Source organism: Schistocerca gregaria, chromosome 8 (assembly GCF_023897955.1).
Source record: "Schistocerca gregaria isolate iqSchGreg1 chromosome 8, iqSchGreg1.2, whole genome shotgun sequence".
Classification (NCBI taxonomy): Eukaryota; Metazoa; Arthropoda; class Insecta; order Orthoptera; family Acrididae; genus Schistocerca; species Schistocerca gregaria.
This window is the reverse complement of record NC_064927.1, coordinates 442,429,335-442,437,440: the sequence shown is the minus strand read 5'-3', so window position 1 is coordinate 442,437,440 and position 8,106 is coordinate 442,429,335. Positions and strand designations below refer to the sequence as shown.

The 8,106-nt window shown below is 44.4% G+C and overlaps 1 non-coding gene across 1 annotated transcript; it reads right to left on the bottom strand.

The window, feature by feature from the left end:
* Positions 1–5,381: 5,381 nt before the first annotated feature.
* On the bottom strand, positions 5,382–5,456 carry Trnas-cga (transfer RNA serine (anticodon CGA)). The gene has a single exon. It is a non-coding gene; the product is annotated as a tRNA-Ser (tRNA).
* Between the last annotated feature and the right edge of the window lie 2,650 nt (positions 5,457–8,106).

Here is an 8,106-nt window from a genome sequence, read left to right as displayed (position 1 = left end):
CTGCTTGACAGAAGTGACATTTGTTTCTATTTTCAATTTTGGTGTCGGTTAACCACATGCAGTTGACCACTTTTAAATTAGCACAGTTTTTTAATAGCACTTGTAATCAACATTTAAATAAATTTACTGGCAAAATAGTAAAGTGTCCATTAAATAACTACACTAGTATGACAAAATATGAGGTATTCATGCTGTATTCGTTTGCTGTGTAATTGCGGGGAATAGGACGATCAGTTTGGCTTTAGGAAAAGTAAAGGCACGAGAGAGGCAATTCTGACGTTACGGCTAATAATGGAAGCAAGGCTAAAGAAAAATCAAGACACGTTCATAGGATTTGTCGACCTGGAAAAAGCGTTCGACAATATAAAATGGTTCAAACTGTTCGAGATTCAGAAAAAAGTAGGGGTAAGCTAAGGAAGAGACGGGTCATATACAATATGTACAACAACCAAGAGGGAATAATAAGAGTGGACGATCAAGAACGAAGTCCTCGTATTAAGAAGGGTGTAAGACAAGACTGTAGCCTTTCGCCCCTACTCTTCAATCTCTACATCGAGGAAGCAATGATGGAAATTAAAGAAAGGTTCAGGAGTGGAATTAAAATACAAAATGAAAGGATATCAATGACACGATTCGCTGATGACATTGCTATCCTGAGTGAAAGTGAAGAAGAATTAAATGATCTGCTGAAAGGAATGAACAGTCTAATGAGTACACAGTATGGTTTGAGAGTAAATCGGAGAAAGACGAAGGTAATGAGAAGTGGTTGAAATGAGAACAGCGAGAAACTTAACATCAGGATTGATGGTCACGAAGTCAATGAAGTTAAGGAATTCTGCTACCTAGGCGGTAAAATAACTAATGACGGACGGAGCAAGAAGGACATCAAAAGCAGACTCGCTATGGAAAAAAAGGCATTTCTGGTCAAGAGAAGTCTACTAATATCAAATACCGGCCTTAATTTGACGAAGAAATTTCTGAGGATGTACGTCTGGAGTACAGCATTGTATGGTAGTGAAACATGGACTGTGGGAAAACCGGAACAGAAGGGAATCGAAGCATTTGAGATGTGGTGCTACAGACGAATGTTGAATATTAGGTGGACTGATAAGGTAAGGAATGAGGAGGAGGTTCTACGCAGAATCGGAGAGGAAAGGAATATGTGGAAAACACTGATAAGGAGACGGGACAGGATGATAAGACATCTGCTAAGACATGAGGGAATGACTTCCGTGGTACTAGAGGGAGCTGTAGAGGGCAAAAACTGTAAAGGAAGACAGAGATTGGAATACGTCAAGAAAATAATTGAGGACGTAGGTTGCAAGTGCTACTCTGAGATGAAGAGGTTAGCACAGGAAAGGAATTCGTGGCGGGCCGCATCAAACCAGTCAGTAGACTGACGACAAAAAAAAAGGGTGTTCTGACAAACATTTGCATAATTAAAGCCGTATAAAAGAGGTCTCAACTCAATAATAAAATAGATACAGATTTGTAGCTTCCATAGATGGTATTTATAGTGCAATGCTATCATCTGAGATACCGTTTGCTGAAATGACATGTAGCGATTAAAAGTTGTTAATTTAGAGGTTCATTATGTAAATGTTTATTAGTTGAGAAATATCAGCTTCTATGGTTTTAAAGATATTCAAATGGTTCAAATGGCTCTGAGCACTATGAGACTTAACGTCTGGGGTCATCAGTCCCCTAGAACGTAGAACTACTTAAACCTAACCAACCAAAGGACATCACACACACCGATGCCCGAGGCAGGATTTGCACCTGCGACCGTAGCGGTCGCTCGGTTCCAGACTGTAGCGCCTAGAACCGCTCGGCCACACCGACCGGCTTAAAGATATACAAATATTGTTGTGACACTTAATACGCCTCATTTATCTGAGATGATCGATGTATTCAGATTTCTGTTAATATTTAACTGTGAATTATAATCAAATCTGAAAGAGCAGTAGCGTACCCGTCTTTAAGACTGACTGACGCTCCGCCATTTCTTGGAGCATTACCTGTCGCACGAAGGCCATGTGAGTGACAGCTGTCCAAATTCTCAGTGCTGGGATGTACCTGTTTCTGGTGACGCTGCTCGTGTTTGCAAGCGGCTGGCCAGCAACCGTCAAGTTGCCAGAATGGCCACGGTGCGCCGTATGCCGTATGCCGTATGCCGTGGGCCGGCTAGCGTTCAGCTGTGAGACAGACTTATCCTTCCTTAATACGAGGCCTAGGTGGACGAGTAGCTCGCTTGTAGCGTTACGTCACGAAGCTGATAAAGCTAAGGAATTCAGCTACCTAGGATCCAGAGTAATCAGTGACAAAGAACCGAGGACGTAAAACACAGACTACCATTAGCAAAAAAAGGGCAATTCTGGGCAGGAAAAGTCTTCTAGTCTCAAACATAGGCCTGAATATGAGGAAGGAATGTCTGAGAATGTACGCTCGGAGCAAAGCATTGTATGACAGTGAAACATGGAGGCGGGAAAACCAGATAAGAAGAGAATCGAAAGTGGATTGATGAGGTAAGGACTGAGGACATTCTCTGGAGAATAGGTGAGGAAAGGAATGTGTGGAAAACACTGAAAAGAAGGAGGGACGGGATGACAGTATTACCCTACTTCTTCTATTGTAATTTAGTATGCTTTTACCTAAATAACAGAAAAACCTGTCTCTTTTTTGTTACGTATACTATACCTCAACAGAAAAAATAGTCATGTTAAGGGGAATACGACGTATAACCCTCTTACTAAAATTTTGTTTAGTTTCCAAATAGAGTACACTATGGGATGATTGTCCTGTTAACAGAAAAAGCTAATTAATGGAGTTACCCTTTTTAAAGGATTTAACCGTGTGTTGTGTCTAATGGATAAGTAAATCAGACTATTCAATTCCTTTCCTAAAATTTTTACTCAGTGGTTAAATAGAAACGCAGTATGAATAATTTATACTGAAGCTAGTACAACTCAGTTCCGAGTTCATTTAGTGGTTTAAAACACATACTAATAGTCGCCAGCTTGTCCAGGCAATGAAAAAGTGAAGTATTGGAAAAGCGAAACTAAGAGTTTTTGTCTACTTTCTTCCTACTGTTTAATTTAGTTCTTCAAACAAATAACCGCGGGGCTGCTACGGTCGCAGCTGTGTGTGATGTCCTTAGGTTAGTTAGGTTTAAGTAGTTCTAAGTTCTAGGGGACTTATGACCTAAGATGTTGAGTCCCATAGTGCTCAGAGCCATTTGAAACATTTTTTTTTTTTTTTTCAAATAAATATTACTCCACGTAAACAATGTTGGAGTGGACACTGGAATTTCTTTTTGACTACTGCACCCTTAAACATTATGTTTTAAAAAGAGAGAAAGCCCAGTAGATAACTTCAATGAATCAAAAAAAGAATTCGACCAGGGGGGAACAATAGAAAACATTTTCTGTAATAAACATCTTAAATGTCGAAAATGCTTAGCTACTAAAGCACACACTTTTTATACTGAACGTTTCACTTCAATAAAACGTCTTTCTTACTGGAATTTTCTTTCAAAAGCTATTATTCTTTGAACTAAGTCTGTATAGTTATTTACCAGATTCTAGTAACAAAGCAACACTATGATTGAATTTTACATAAGCAAACTTTTTCCATAACACTTTGTTTAAGAAAACACTAAAACAATTTAAATGGTGCCCCTTTATATTAACGTGGCACTTCATAAGTCTGTAAAATAGGATACTCGGATTCATAAAACACCAGGAAAGAACCCTATATAGGTATATGATTAGGATGAAATAACAGGGTGAACTACTTTCTTTAAAGTTCAAGAATGATTATTAAAACACAGTTTAATCAGTGGCTCACGCTGTACAAAAGTAAATGTACTATTAAAAAAGTCTTATCTGGTGGCTGTAGGCTTGAGTGTGACGAACAGTTATGGCGGCTTCACTACCCACAATACGGCCTGCAGGTGTCTTGCTGTATGGGCTCAATTTCTCTTATTGGCGTCATTCAATTCAACATATAGTAGCCCAACATCTCGCAGCTATGCCGTACGTGGTTTGCAGTCTCCATTCGAGGCATTTTGTTCGAATTTTCAGGCAAAGCTTCTCCTGGTCCACAAAGGTGGCGCAGAAATCATTGCTGCCTACAGACTGGTGACATATTTCCCTGCCCTTGCTCTTGGTGGCGAGCCAATTCGCCCTTGCCACCTTTTCCACTCCCCAGAGCCACTTTCGTTTTAAAGAAAATCACACAGGCTTTTACATAAGACTTATTTCATATATTGTTGCTACACGTGACCATTTCTTAAATTGTCAAATTTACATCAATATGAACAATTTATACACACAAAATATTCTTAAATACGAAAGGTCATAAGAAAATTGTTTAACGTAATAAACAATTTACATAGTATTTCACATACGTTACTCATATACTATGCAAAGAACTTTAGTCTCCAGCATAGTACACTTTACTATACAAATACAGAAAATTTAATACCAATCTGTGAAAGGTTTAAAAAAATAATAATAAGAAATTTAAATGAACCATAAACAAATTTTGTTATAATACGACGTGTGTTAAGACATCAGGGAATGTCTTTTATGATACTGGAGAGAGCTGTAGAATGTAAAAACTGTGGAGGAAGACAGAGATTGAAATAAATCCAGCAGAAAATCGAGGACATATGTTGCAAGTACTACTCTGAGATGGCAAGGTTGGCACAGGAGAGGAACTGGGGCCGGGGCGCTTAAAACCAGTCGGAAGACAGATGACTGAAATAAACAAATAAAACTAGTACGTGGTGGCCGAGCGGTTCTAGGCACTTCAGGCCGGAACCGCAAGCCGGCCGCGGTGGTGGAGCACTTCTAGGCGCTACGGTCTGGAATCGCTCGACCACTACGGCCGCAGGTTCGAAACCTGCCTCGGGCATGGATGTGTGTGATGTCCTTAGGATAGTTAGGTTTAAGTAGTTCTAGGTTCTAGGGGACTGATGACTTCAGAAGTTAAATCCCATAGTGCTCAGAGCCATTTGAATCACGTGTACCATCTTCCTTCTCCGTTTCGCTTCAAACGAAACATCTGAGGATTCTAACCTGCGACCGTAGCGGTAGCGGTCGCGCGGTTCCAGACTGTAGCTCCTGGAACTGACCTCATATGTTAGATCCCATAGTGCTCAGAGCCATTTGAACCACTCTGAACGAAGTTTGGTTGAAATCCGTCGAGTGGAACGTATATACATACACTCACTTTAATAACATGTGTGGATTGAAGTAACTCGCGAATGGTAGCCATCCCTGATAAACATGTCTAAAACATTGCTGGTTCCAGAATGAGATTTTCACTGCGCAGCGGAGTGTGCGCTAATATGAAACTTCCTGCCAGATTAAAACTGTATGTCGGACCGAGACTCGAACTCGGGACCTTTGCCGTTCGGGGGCAAGTGCTCTACCAACTGAGCTACCCAAGCACGACTCACGCCCCGTCGTCACAGCTTTACTTCCACCAGTACCTCGCCTCCTACCTTCCAAACTTTACAGAAGCTCTCCTACGAACTTTCCAGAACTAGCACTCCTGAAAGAAAGGATATTCCGGAGACATGGCTTAACCACAGCCTGGGTGATGTTTCCAGAATGAGATTTTCACTCTGCAGCGGAGTGTGCACTGATATGAAACTTCCTGGCTGATTAAAACTGTGTGCCGAACCGAGACTCGAACTCGGGACCTGTGGCGGGCAAGTACTCTACCAACTGAAACATTCCCCAGACTTTCTCTCAGGAATGCTAGTTCTGCAAGGTTCGCAGGAGAGCTTCTGTAAAGTCTGGAAGGTAGAAGGCGAGGTACTGGCGGAAGTAAAGCTGTGAGGACGGGCGTGAGTCCTGCTTGGGTAACTAAGTTAGTAGAGCACTTGCCCGCGATAGGCTAAGGTCCCGAGATCGAGTATCGGTCCGGCACACAGTTTTAATCTGCCAGGAAGTTTCATTGCTGGTTCCTTTGAAAAGACACAGCTGATTTCCTTCCACAGGCCGATCGTTCGCTCCGTCTCTAATGGCCGCGTCGCCGAAGGTTCCCAAGATTCGTTCCCCGCTCCTCGATAACGTGTGCACCACTACACCTGCTGGTTTCCGCGGTGTCAACAAAGTGGCGGGCGTAGCGCAGGAGCGGCGGTGAAGCCCGCGGCGGTGAGGGCGGCGGGGGAGGTGGCACCTGCCCGTGCCGGCCGTCACAGCCCGCGTCCGCCACTGTACCGCCGGCCGCGGTCGGTTTTTTTGGCTGCGAGGCCCGCGGAGAACAATGGCAGCGCGACGGCGGCGGCGGCTGCGGCGGCGGCGGCGGCGACCGGTCGGTCACGCCGGCCAGCGCCGCGCTGCAGAAGAAGCCGGCGCGCGCGCAATTAATCCGGCCAGCTGATGTCTAATTACGGCCGGGATCCCGGCTCCCTTTCATCCTGCCGCGCGGGCCCGGGGTCGCCGTCACGAGCGCGCCCGCTCCTGACGATGCCGCCGCAGAAGCCTACCGGAATACGGCCTCCGCCACGGCCGGCGTTCACGATCCCCGAGGCCACTACCGGACTGTGGTCACATTCGATTGCGACACTGTACCTCCGACACGCGTAGCACAACTTTGTTATTATTTCCCCTTTCATTTTGTAAATTCCGTCTCCTTTCTCCGTCCACTCCTCATACTAAAGCCTACAATTTATGTAATGTAAAAAAAGGTTCTGATGTCAACTTTGTATTGCCTTCACCAGACGTACACTACTGGCCATTAAAATTGCTGCACCAAGAAGAAATGCAGATTATAAACGGGTATCCATTGGACAAATATGTTATACTAGAACTGACATGTGATAACATTTTCACGCAATCTGGATACATAAATCCTGAGAAATCAGTACCCACAACAACTACCTCTGGCTGTAAAACGGCCTTGATACGCCTGGGCATTGATTCAAACAGAGCTTGGATGGAGTGTGCAGGTAAAGCTGCCCATGCAGCTTCAACACGATACCACAGTTCATTAAGAGTAGTGACTGGCGTATTGTGACGAGCCAGTTGCTCGGCCACCATTGACCAGACGTTTTCGATTGGTCGGAGATCTTGAGAATGTGCTGGCCAGGGCAGCAGTCGAACATTTTCTGTATCCAGAACCTGCAACATGCGGTCGTGCATTATCCTGCTGAAATGAAGGGTTTCGCAGGGATCGAATGAAGAGTAGAGATACGGGTCGTAACACATCTTAAATGTATCGTCCGCTGTTCAAAGTGCCGTCATTGCGAACAAGAGGTGACCGAGACGTGTAACCAGTGGCACCGCATACCTTCACGCTGGGTGATACGCCGGTATGGCGATGACGAATACACGCTTCCAATGTGCGTTGTACGCTTTGTCGCCAAACACGGATACAACCATCATGATGCTGTAAACAGAACCTGGAATCATCCGAAAAAATGATGTTTTGCCATTCGTGCACCCAGGCTCGTCGTTGAGTACACCAAGGCAGGCTCTCCTGTCTGTGATGCAGCGTCAAGGGTAACCGCAGCCATGGTCTCCGAGCTGATAGTCCATGCTGCTGCAAACGTCGTCGAACTGTTCGTGCAGATTGCTGTTGTCTTGCAAACGTCCCCATTTGTTGACTCAGGGATAGAGACGTGGCTGCACGATCCGTTACAGTCATGCGGATAAGATGCCTGTCATCTCGACAGCGAGTGATACGAGGCTGTTGGGATCCAGCACGGCGTTCCGTATTACCTTCCTGAACCCACCGATTCCATATTCTACTAACAGTCATTGGATCTCGACCAACACGAGCAGCAATGTCGCGATACGATAAACCGCAATCACGAAAGGCTACAATCGGACCTTTATGAAAGTCGGAAACGTGATGGTACGCTGTTCTCCTCCTTACACGAGGCATCACAACAGCGTTTCATCAGGCAACGCCTGTCAAGTGCTGCTTGTGTATGAGAAATCGGTTGGAAACTTTCCTCATGTCAGCACGTTGTAGGTGTCGCCAACCGGCGCCAATCTTGTGTGAATGCTCTGATAAGCTAATCATTTGCATACTACAGCATCTTCTTCCTGTCGGTTAAATTTTGCGTCTGTAGCACGTCATCTTCGT